Source organism: Marmota monax, unplaced genomic scaffold, assembly GCF_021218885.2.
Source record: "Marmota monax isolate L192 unplaced genomic scaffold, Marmota_monax_Labrador192_F-V1.1 WCK01_AAM20220418_F8-fsc00074, whole genome shotgun sequence".
NCBI lineage: Eukaryota > Metazoa > Chordata > Mammalia > Rodentia > Sciuridae > Marmota > Marmota monax.
Window position 1 is genome coordinate 5,824,410 of NW_026694232.1, and position 12,500 is coordinate 5,836,909.

The following is a 12,500-nucleotide window of genomic DNA, read 5'->3' on the forward strand; positions in this document are numbered from 1 at the left end:
ATATGGAAACAGAATCTCCCTAATGGTTTACTAACAGCTCAATGATCAGCTGCATCCTGCCCACCCCACATACAACACATCTGCCACAGCTGATTATTTATTTATTTAGCCACATTTGATTTTAAAAATTATCCCTAAATATAAGAAAACTGGGGAGAGGAAGAAATGTTAACAATAAGAGCTAGATAAATACAGTGTATTTTCTCTACCCCTAAAATAAGAAAGAAAAAAGCAAGACACCCCCCCCCCCCAAAAAAAAAAGACAAAAAACAAAAACCAAGCCTTGGACTTGGAAAAGATAGTTATAAACTAAAATTCAAATAAAGGATTAGCATGCAGAATCTTAAAAGCAGTTCCTTCAAACTACCAATACAAACAACTAACATTCCTATAGGAAAATATGCAAATGCAGGAATTGGCCAATCATAGCAGGAAAAACTCCAGAGGCCAATATATAAATGGAATAACTCAACCTCAAAAATGAGGGAAACGCAAATTAAAATACAGATACAGTTCCACACCTGTTAAGATTTTTTTAAATATTTTTTTTTAGTTGTAGATGAACACAATATTTTTATTTTATTTATCTATTTTTATGGGGTACTGAGGATAGAACCCAGTGTCTCACACATGCCAGGCAAATGCTCTACCACTGAGCCACAACCCCAGCCCCCCACACCTGTTAGATTAACCAAATGTTTTTTAACTTAACTGGGAATTAGCAAGGTTATAGAAAAATGACAACTCTCATTCTCGTGGGGCAACTCTTTGTAAAGCAATGTGGCAATATCTATCAAAGGTGATGATACTTATGTCTTTCACTGATGATTCAATTCCCCTCCTGGATAACTAGGTCTTAAAAGATACTCTAGTGCATGCATGCAAGAGCAGGGTATAACTATTCATACCACACTACTTAAAATAATAACAAACTGGAACACCAATGGCCGCCGTCAGAATGGATAATTGTAGCATCTTCACAGCAAATTATTATAAAGTGATGAAAACAAATGAACTACAGTAAGAAACAGCACAGCTGAATCCTAAAAATAATTTTGAGGAGAAAAAGTTCCAGCATAAATATTTCTTTTACAAAACTCCAAACCACTAAAACTAAATAACATTATTTAGGATGTGTGAATATGTAATACAACTTTTTTTTTTTTTTTAAGCAAAAGAATGATCATATCATATGAGGAAGGAACACACAGGTGATTGCTATTTTTTTAATTCTTGGGCTGAGGACTTTCTTGATAGTTGTCCATGTATTATTAAGTAAGCAAACATAAATATATAAAAGTGAGTCGTACATGGATGAACTACAGGCACACGCCACCATGCCTGACAAGATGAGTCTCGTTATAATGAACCCAACTTTTGCACATGAACTCCACTGCTAACAATGAATTAAAAAGAATGAAGTAAAATGAAAGTAAAGAAAAAAAAGAAACTGAGGTTCAGACAAGTTCAATAACTTGCTTAACATCAGAGGTTGAGTTGGGATTTGAAGCACACATGACTGAAACCCAGGCTCAAGACGGCTCTGCCGGGCTGCCTCTTTTGAAAGGGCATCTCACTGGATTTGCTGGATCTGACTGAGAACCTTTGTTTCTTATTTCAACTGTATTCCTAGGGTTGTTACAATCCCACAGCTCCCTCGCCCTCCTTGTGCTTAACCATTCCTTTTCTGTGGCTTTGTGGGTACTTCAATCAGTTCATTTCTTAAACATTTATTTGTGTTTCCCTGGGCTCTATCTTCAGCCAGCTAATTAAGAAACTTCCCTCCTGGGAGGAAGGAAAGATAAAAGGAATACAAGGTATAAATGAGCCAGTCCTACCTTCCTTAAAAAAAAAAAAAAAGAAAGAAAGAAAAAAGAGAATGCAGTTTAATAGTCAAAGAATCTCACCAGTGGTGATTTTGCTCAAGGTCAAATTGCAGCTGTTAATCACAATTTATCCTTGAAATGGAATGAAATTGCACAAGCAATCTTAACCTAATAATTTAACAGAAATTATTTGATAAGCCCAGTGCTCTTATTTTTAGTTACTGTAACTTCTTGATTTCCTTTTCAACATGGATATTTGCTCCATTTAACACATTTTAAATAACTGTCATATAGTGAAAGCATTGTTAAGGTGAAAAGAAAGCAGCATATCAGTTATCTTTTCGAAGTTCAGCTGTACCAGTTACACATATCGAAAGATACCAATGAACCATTGTATCCAAGCCAATTTGTTAAATAAAATGGAAAAAAAATACAGCTGTATAATTCAAATGGCCTTCTCACTCCACATCTTAAAAGTCCACAGAACTTTTACTAAAGCAAGGCATTATGCATCTGTACAATTACACTGCTGTGTTGGTCAACAACCATTTGAATCCATACGAGACAAGCAAAAATAAGTGCTTCTTAGCTAGTAATAATTTTCACACTGATCATGAAAGCTCATGTTAAGCCATGAAAGACTATTTGAAATTGAACTTTAACAATTTAAGCCTAAACTGCTTTCGCTTCCTAGAAGTCTGTTCTCTGAAAGTTAGTTTCAAGTAGTATGTTGTTATATCCAATTTTCTAATTTTCTACTTTGCTCTTTGCAATCAGATTTACATTTCTTATACTTTACAAAATACATTTTAAAAAACATAATGAATCAGGTGAGGTATTTTAAAGCTTGTATGATCATTCTTACCAAGGAATTTAAAACACCAAGCCACCCCATCCCACATTTGTTTTTCTTAACAAGTTAGCCAAAACCCTAGAGCTGCACCGAGCAAGTGGATACGAGAGCAAGAGACGCCAGAGATGCTGAAATTGTAACACAGAACACCAGGTTTTGTGTTTTGTTACTTGGCCATCATGTTATTCATTACTTGGAGTATTTTTAAGTGTCCTCAAAGTAAAACAACCCACCTTCTTGTGAACTGAAGGCAGCCTGTTCTGTGTTCCAGGAAATAAAGAAGGCCCTGCTCTCCAGACTGTCTCCCTTCACCTAGCAGTTCCGTTCTGCAACAGTTTATGCTGTCACCCAGACATTTACTGAATATGCCAGGAACAGGGGCCATATGAATACAACTTAGGCCCTGGTCTCAAGGAATTTACAGTCTATAAAGGAAGACAGACATATAAATGCATACACACATAGGCCCATGATCCATTATAATAAACCCTAGGGCTACATGTGTTTCAGAATTTTGAAGTTTTCAGATTAAACAAAGTGTTCGTTATATGTAGCAAAATACTGCCTATAGACCGTGAGGCAGCATCCCACATAATCAGGAACTGACATTTCTGCAGCAAAATATAAATATGTTCACAGTTAGAATGGACAAAGAGATTAGCAATCGCTTCAGATCACACTGTGCCACCAAATCAGTTCATGACATATAAGATTTTGACACTAAATGATTCATGAAGAAAAAAGCCTGTATTTTGAGAGCATTTTGGATTATTAAGTTGTGAATAAGAGATCATTGACCTGTAATACAGATGAGGAAGATTACCTGGCATGAAAGCAGGAGGACCTCTACACTTAAATGGTCTAAGCAGGAGTTATTGAAACAAGAAGACAATATTAAGTGAGCACTTACTATGTACATACACTATCCAAAGCTCTTAATAGTAGTAGTTTAGTTCTTAGAACAATCCCATTCTACAAAATGACCTACTCTAGATCCCTTGTTGATAAATTTCAATTTCCTTATGCAATAACCTGCCTACCATGTTCCATTCAAATAAGTAACACAGTTGATAGTATTCTAGGATCAAATATCTTAAATTATTTTCTTATAAAAACTGGTCACTATGAGCCTTAACTATCCTAAATACAGTGTATATAATCTATATCCCATTCCAGTGAGACAACAAAGCCTCATTCAGCTTAAGCTACATTACTGGGTTTTTAGTTTCACATTACCAAACAGCTATTTTTTTATACTTCAAACAATTGCTAGGTGAAGTGTTTAGGTGGGGAACTTAATATAAAAATAGGTAGGGGTTGAGTCAAGCCAATGCTAAATGTTGACATAAAAATACCAAAAATCTTATGTAAAGCCCAGGAGTATTTGGGTTTGGAGCATAAGGACAAAGCAGTAGTCTAACTTTCTTCAGCTATAGAGAAATTGAAAAAATTGACAGATTCTATTAATTTTCTTTAGCTGAAAATTTTCGACAAGCTAAATGGCAGAGGAAGTGGCAGGGCTTCTAAAACGTAACAGGGAAGAAACTGATATTTCAGGATACTCATGAACTCTTCATATAATGAAAGTTTTAAAAAATCAATACAAGAGCAAGAATGATACACAATACAATGAAACATCACGCAGCTATGAAGAAGAGCACATCGGAGCTTAAGCACTGATTACAAAGATGCCAGGGTTAACATCCCCTGAATAAATTCTTCCTTTTCAGATACCAACGGGAAGATGAGGATCTTGGTGGGAGTTTTTTCTTGCATGTAATAACTATCCTGTGCAGGAACAAACTCTGCTAAAGCCAAAATTGGGGAGGGGAAGCCAAAATCCTTTTAAGATGCTATATATTGCCTTAAGTACGAAATATGGACACTGAGAGAAATATATTATTTTAGCAGTAAGTAGTACCTGAATAATAGAAATCACTTCATGCAGCTTCTACTTCAAAGCCGACTGAATAACATTTCTTTCTTAGTAATTCCGGAAGAAAAAAAATCTTCATAATGCATATTGGAAAAATAGTATTGAGGGACACATGCTGTGAGCTTAATAAGCATTTTTTCTTCATAACTATTGCCCCAAAGGAATTTCTTGGTATCTGACTGTTATGGTTTAGATATGAGGGTGTTCTTCAAAGTCTCACGTGTGAGACAATGTAAGAGTATTCAGAGGTGAAATGATTAGACTATGAGAGCCTAATCTCCCTCCCCTCCCTCCCCGGTTGCTTGGGTTGCTTGTCCTGAGCTGCTTTCTTCTGCCACTCCCTTCCACCATGATGTTTTGCCCCACCGGCCACGGACTGATCCTCTGCAACAATCAGCCAAAACAAACTTTTTTCTCCTCTACGTTGTTCTTGTCAAGTCTTTTGTTCACAACAGTGAAAAGCAGACAACCACACTGTTCCAACTGCAGGATATTAGCACAAAGGAGGTAGAGCCGCATAATGATGATGAGCTCTACCTCTGGGACCCAACTGTTGGGGCTGGAACATTGGCTTCTACAACTGCATGTGTTAATAGCAAAGTTAAAGAGGGTCAGCTGAAATTATTACAACCATTGAGAAAAAGAGGTCTTGCTTTTGGGGGAGGGAGGGTACTGGGGATTGAACTCAGGGGCACTCGGCCACCGAACCACATCCCCAGCCCTATTTTTGTATTTTATTTAGAGACAGGTTTTCTCACTGACTTAGTTGTTTAGCACCTCGCTAAATTGCGAAGACTGGCTTTGAACTTTCGATTCTCCTGCCCCCACTTCCCAGGCTTCTGGGATTACAGGTAAGCATCACTGAGCCCGGCAAAAAAGAGGTCTTTGAACTAAATGTGGGAAAATATTAAAAATACTTTAAGGAAAAGGAAGTATATTTGAGCAGAAAGTGTTTTTAAGTAATTAAAATATTTTGGATGTCTATTTTTTCATCCTTAGCTATACAATCTAACTACTGTCCATTCTTTTCAATTACATTATGATTAACCTGGAGGCTTACCTTAAATTAAAAATTTCAAACTGGTTTAATTTTTTCAAAGTTAATTATTCAGTTTGTGATCCAGGTTTTTCCATTTTTGATTTTTCCTACGGATCTATTCTCATTATTAGTATTACCTCCAGCAGAGGGCAGACAAAAGATAGGTAAAGATATTAAAGTTAGTAACTTACGGGCTTCCAGAGAAGTGTTAGTAGCTTCACCAAAAGACCTTAAATAGCATTAATGCTGTATGATTCTCTGGACACTGTCTTGCCTGATTAAAATAACTTTGGCTAAAATGTAACAACGAGTTGGCAAATATAAATTCAAGAATTCATTCAACAATTCTGAGTCTCAGCCACATACCAGGCATATTTTAGGCTCTAGTGATTCAGTAGTAAACAAAACAAACAAAAGTTTCAATTGTTGCAGCACTTTCTTCTGTATCAGTTTGGGAGATAGTGAAGCACATAAACAAATTGCATGTTTTTAAATACAGATAGGTAGTATACAGGGAATAAGGGGAAAACTATCAGAAGTTGGTGGGGCATGGTGGTGTGGCCTGAAATTCCAGCAACTCACAAGGCTGAGACAGGAGGATCCCAAACAACTTGGCAAAACCCTCAGCAACTTAGTGAGACCCTAAAACCCTATCTCAAAAAATGAAAAGGGTTGGGGATGTGGCTCAGTGGTAAAGCACCCCGGGTTTCAATCCCCAGTACTTAAAAAAAATAATTACAACAACTTGGAGGGTAACTAGAAAGTTCATTTTTAAATTAATTAATCTAAGTAAAGCTGAATGGAGTGAGGAAATGAGCTATGCCTTAAAAGAGGAAAGCTTATCAGGCAGAAACAAAAGTAAATGCAAAGGTCCTAAGGCAGAAACTAACTTGCAGGAAGATAACGAGGTAGAGGCATAGCAATTCTGAAACTGTTCTGTGTGTCTGGTAGAACTGAACAAATGAATAAATTCATTATATTTGGGAGCTAGAGTTTTCACTCTGGGAGAAGAGAACTAAAAATGTGGAATGGAAGAAGGCACTAAAGAACACTCTGTTGTTGGACAGGATTCATGGCATCAACGTGAACTCAGAATTAAAATATATATACACATATGTGCTGCTGCAGATGTGCATGATGTTTCCTTGCTCTGTCTGGTGAAAGGGCCTAGGAGTAATGATGCCTAGAGTAGCAGCTAATACAGCTAATGTCCCTATCAAAAAGGCTGTTTCCAGAGCTGCAATAGGGGAATATGAGCCTTGAACATTTTGTGCCACAAAGTAAGACAGTTTTTTATTTTTATTTTTTTAAGTTGGGCATGTCAGAAGGAAATAGGTGTCTATCATGGCAGCACCTGCATGTATTCCCAGCTACTCTGGAGGCTGAGTAGGGAGGATTGCTTAAGGCCAGGAGTCCAAGACCAGCCTGGGTAACGTAGTGAGACCCTGTCTCAAAACAGCAACCAAAGAATATAGGAATTAATTCAAAGGAGCTCCCAGAGGCCAGATCTAGGGAAATTTGAGCATCAAAATGAATAATGATGGTAATATATTATAACCCACTGAATAACATGAGAAAATCCATTCCACATTTTTAGTTTTCTTCTCCCAGAGTAAAAACTCTAGCTCCCAAATGTAATGAATTTGTTCATTTGCTCAATCCTAAAAGACACACAAAATAGTTTCAGAATTGCTATACCTCTACCATACAAAAAACAGCCTCGTATGCGGAGTTCAAGATGTTTCTCAGTTCTTTTTGTCTTTAGATTAAGGGCATATAGTCAAAGTCCTATGTTCAAAACTTACTTGGATTCATTTTTTTTTCCCTTCTGAGAGTTCAGGCTATTCATTGAAATACAGGAGGCTCATTTTTTTAATTGTTTGTATTCGATTTTAAAGTGCACTCCCCCATCTTGTTAATTTTATTTTTGAACATGTAAAAGATAAACAAGTTTCCAAAATTCAAAATCACACAAGAAGGTATGTCATTCTTTTAAAATTTCACTTTATTCAGTTTCTACTCACTCTGATATAGGAAACTAACTGGTTTCTGGCTACCTTTCCTGTATCAATTTATTTTAAAAAACAATTTTTGATGACACAGGGGATTGAAACCAGGGATACTCTACCACTGAGTTACATCCCTGGCTCATTTTTAAAAATTTTCTAAATTAAAAAAAAAAATTTAGTTGTAGATAGACACAATACCTTTATTTTATTTTATTTACTTTTATGCCGTGCTGAGGATCAAACCCAGTGCCTCACACATTCTAGGCAAGCACTCTATCCTTGACCCACAACCCCAGCCCCCTGTTTTTTAAAATTTGAGGTAGGGTCTCGCTCAATTCTTCCTTCTGGCCTCAAACTTGTGATCCTGCTTCTCTAAATTGCCCCAGCTAGCCTCAATGTTGCATCTTTCTGCGTTGGCCTCCCAAATCACTGGGATTATAGGTGTGGGCCACTATGCCCAGCTATCCTGTATTGACTTTTGTTCTGTCAAAGAATTAGGCAAGGTGAAGCAGAGAAATGAGGTAATCACTGAAGTAGAATACTTACTGTTTTTTTTTTTAATTCACTATAAGATGGGAGACATGAGTATGTTTACATAGAACATAAATGATTCCACAGAAACTGAAAATTTGAAAATGAGAAGGAATAATCGCAAGGGTAAATATTTATCAAAATATCTCTTGGTTTAATTTGAAGGATATCAAAAGGTTCCCATATTCCAAAATAGGTATCACCCTGTTTGTAACCTGACAAATTAGTTATATCTCTGTGACAAGAGAATTCAGATTAAAATGGGATCATTATTTTGGAAGGATAAGTAAGTCATAATTACCTATTAATGTCAGTAAGATACATTCCAACAAGAAGGAGGTTCTGAACTTTAAACAAGATATTTAACAGGAGTAGAGTGACAGAATGGCTGATCTATAGAGTAACATGGATGAATAGTACAAATCATGCTGGAAAGACCAACTCGCAGCTCTGGTATATCTTGGAAATGTTATGCATATTTTAATGAGTAATTGTGGATCATTCCTCTTGCCTTGGCACTAAGTTAATGTGACACAGAGGAAAGAACATGAACTTCAGATCCTGCCTTGAACCCCAGTTGAGTTAAACAGTGACCACTGGAAAGCTCCTTAACATCTTGCAGACAGTTTCCTTGCCTGTATTAGTAGATAATGTCTCCTTTTCCAAGTTATTGAAATATAAATAAAGTAAAGCACTGTCACTGGCCCAAGATAGATGATTAGTAAGCAACTTCTATAATAAATGCAGAATAAATTAGTCAGCAAGGTAAATAAACTATAACAGCCATCTGACTTCTATAACATGCCTGAAAGAAATTAGAAATCACACCGCCTCAGGCAGTATTTGATACAGGCAGAAAAATGTCCAACACTTAGTTCCAATTTTTAATTTTGAAATTTTCCCAGAGTCTATTTTTAAAGTGTAAAAATATGTGTGGACATACTTAAGCATCAATTATTTTAAAAAAATTTACAGGTTAACAAAGTCCAATAACTTTGAATAACTTCCTATACTGTGTGTGTGTGTGTGTTTACAGAGAGATAACCTAAATGTATCACAACTATACTGGTTAGGTTTGTAAACTTAAAATGTGTATTCACAGGTTGACGATCTTTATAAAACATTTTAAACGCTTATATTTGTTTCAAGTTCATCTACAAACCAAAATGCAACATGAAAAATATTGAATGATCCTTAACCAAATACTGAAATATGCAATAAGCTTTCAAAGCCTTGAAGCACCGATAAACCAAAACTCCACGCTAATGACTATTAAAATGCGCAGACTTAAGCGTACAATTTTAAATGTATATAATTTACCACTAGAAATTACTTCCCTTTTATCTTGTGTAAGCAGTGTAGATGTACTTAAAGGTCACAATCTTAGTTTGCAACAATGAGATGTCAGAGAGTCAACAATTAAATTCCAATGTCTTAAGAAAACTTCCTGGTAGGGTGCTAATCCATACTCCTGGCTATTCTGTCAGTGGCTGAAGAGAAAGATACCCATCCTTTACTGAAAGAGAAAGAGAAAGAGTGGGAGAAAAGGGTAGAGGGATAGATGCAAAATAAACAAACCATGCTTCTATAAACAATAAAAGCCTGGGTTTAACTTCTGGAAATCCAATCTTCCCTTATTAAATAGCAATAAATGTCAAAGTCTAAGGCAATCCTTTGTGCTTTGAAGAAGAAAAAAATGTGGAGAGAAAAGGAAAAACACTTTCTCATTGTACAGAACTTGAGAATATTCAAAATCCATTAGTCTGCCCCCCCCAAAAAAAAATAACACTGGACATTATATCATTTTAAAAATAAATTTGACACGAAACTACTGGATTGATTTTGGCTCTTAGCAGAGAACTTTTGTGAGCTTTTCCACTGCTCTCCAGCCAATAACACTCCTGGGCAGCCCGGGATAATTGCTGTCTTCGAGGCAAACAGGGGCTTGCTAAGTCCCTTGGAGGAGGCCTCAAGACGTAGAGAGGACCCTGGGGGTGTCTCCCTGAGCGAGCTGTCGAAGCAGCCCCCAAAGTGCCCAAGACAGTGGCGGAGTGGCCATTCCCTGCGCGGTAGCGGAGCGCACTCAGGGCGCACTCGCCCCGTCCCTCTCCCGCTGTGTCGGCCACCGGAGGGCCCCGTCTGGGAGTCAGGAGGAACCCAGCCCAGCCCAGCCCCGCGCCGAGCCGCCACCCGGGCCGGTTCCGTGACGGCGGTTCCGTGAACGGCGCTCCCGCGGCGCCTCACATCCCCTGCGGAAAGTCCGGAGTCCCCTAGCGAGGCGCACCGACGAGTAGCAGCTGGCGCTCTCGACACCTACCTGGAGGGAGCTTCGGCCCGCGTCGCCCTGGCGCTGGCCGGGTCCTTTCTGCGCTCTGCTGGCCCTCGAGCGCGGAGCCGGCGTGCAGAGCACAGCGCACCGCCAAGCCCAGAGCCACCGACCACACCCAGCCACTCCGCCCAGCAGCCAACTCCGCGGCTCGGCCCGGGGCGGGGACGTGGCGCGAGGCTCGAGGCACGAGGCGCGCTGGGGGCGGGCGGAGGCGCGCTACGGGCGCGCGCGGATCCTGGAGCGCGCGGGACCCCAGCAGGGGTCGCAGGGAGCGGGCGCCGCCCGCAGCTTCTGCTTCCTATTTTCTTTCTCGTTTCCTGCTAGAAGGAGAAGAAAAACATTAATTCCACTGCAGTTTCGTTTTCTTGGTGCGGCGCCTGGATGTCGGAGCACTCAGTAGAGTAGAGCCCGTCTAAGTACTGTGGTCACTTTCCTTCCTGACACTACGGGCGTCGGTTTGCTCACGGATTGAGCGAGACGACCCCCAGGTCCTGTTTAGGTTTAACATTCTGGAATTCTAAATTGTGGGAAAGTGAAGCCCGGAGTCATACCCAATTGCTTTGCAGTCCCAGTCCTCCCATCACTAGTTGTGTGACAGCCTATATCCTCTCGGAGTCATAAGTTTTGTCACTGGCAAAATAAGGACAGTGATACCTGCCTCATAAAGGTGCTGAAAAATATTACCTGACACATTTGCACGCAACGTGCCTCTAAATAAACGATCAATTCTTGGAAGTTATTGTTACTATTGTCACTGACAAAACCGGAAGGCCTTCCATTTAACCCTGCCAAGCCCCTCTTGTCTGTGTGAGTTAAACACCACACGCATCTCAATCGACTTTTTTTTTTTTTTTTTTTTTTTGCGCAATTCTCTGGGTGTTTTATGTTGAAAATGTCATAAAATAAATGCATCTATCCAAATTGCTTCCTCTGAAGTCAGTACCGCCTGGGAGCATTTTTCCTTTCCCCACCCCCATCTTTCTTTTGAGTTAATTCCAGTTTGACAGACTGTTGCTATAGCATTCCTTCTCTGACGTCAAACAATTTAAAGGAACAGCCCTGGGTAACGAAAACTGCAGAGGAGTTCTTTGTGGAGTTTCTATGCTGAAGAAAGGTTTGAACAGTATCATAAGAGAACTTTTACACCCCCGCAGCCTTCCATTCTCTCATCTTCAGCTGCTTCCCACTATCACCTGGAATAAATCTACCGGTACCTTAAAAGAGATTGTGCCAAGATAAACACACCCTGATTGCAGCTGTGGTGAAAATGTGACCATTTTGTATAAAAGCCAGACCATGATAAAACATGGAAATAGTCGTGTACTAGGAAGATGGAATTATGGATGTTTTTTTCTCTCAAATTTTCATTTTTCATAATGGTGGGTGCATTTTTTTTTTTTTCATTAAGAAGAAAAGGGATAAATACCAAATCTTCTACTTATCAGTGTCAGAAAAGTTGGTTGGGACCTGACCAGTCTGCAGCTGCAGCTGTTTGTGTGCTTTAGTGATTAAGTCCTGAGCTTTATCATTGTTTTTAGGAAGAAGTGAAGGAGTAGGGTAGTTAAAGGTTGTCTACTATGTATGAGACTCTCTGCTTTCTTATTATCCTACTTAATTCTTATAATGACCTATATGCATTTTATCCCTATTTTACAGATGAGCAAAATGAAGCTTGGTGAGATTAAGTAATTCACTTGAGGTCACACAGGGAGTGGCAGAGATCTTACCTGGCATCTGAGTGGACCAATTCCAAAGCCTATTTTCGTTCTTTTGATTCTTTTCTGTCTTGTTCCAGTGCTCTGGCATCTACCAGATACTATAGGACTTTTAGAAGTGGTTGGTTTAAGATTACATATTGAAATGCAAGTTGCTAGTATAAGGAAAACCCAGTTGAAAGCACTGAGGTATGGTACTGTAGAAAATATCAGGGAAAGTATAAACCAACAACTCCCAAACACAGCATGCAAAACCTGAAAA

The 12,500-nt window shown here is 38.9% G+C and overlaps 1 protein-coding gene across 1 annotated transcript in view; it reads right to left on the reverse strand.

Moving 5' to 3' along the window:
* Nucleotides 1–10,686, reverse strand: part of Gnb4 (G protein subunit beta 4) — a 44,460-nt gene extending 33,774 nt beyond the window's left edge. Inside the window, exon 1 of the mRNA XM_046466837.2 lies at nt 10,512–10,686. The gene's annotated coding sequence lies outside the window, so the exon portion shown is untranslated. The remainder of the gene's footprint in view (nt 1–10,511) is intronic.
* Nucleotides 10,687–12,500: the final 1,814 nt, after the last annotated feature.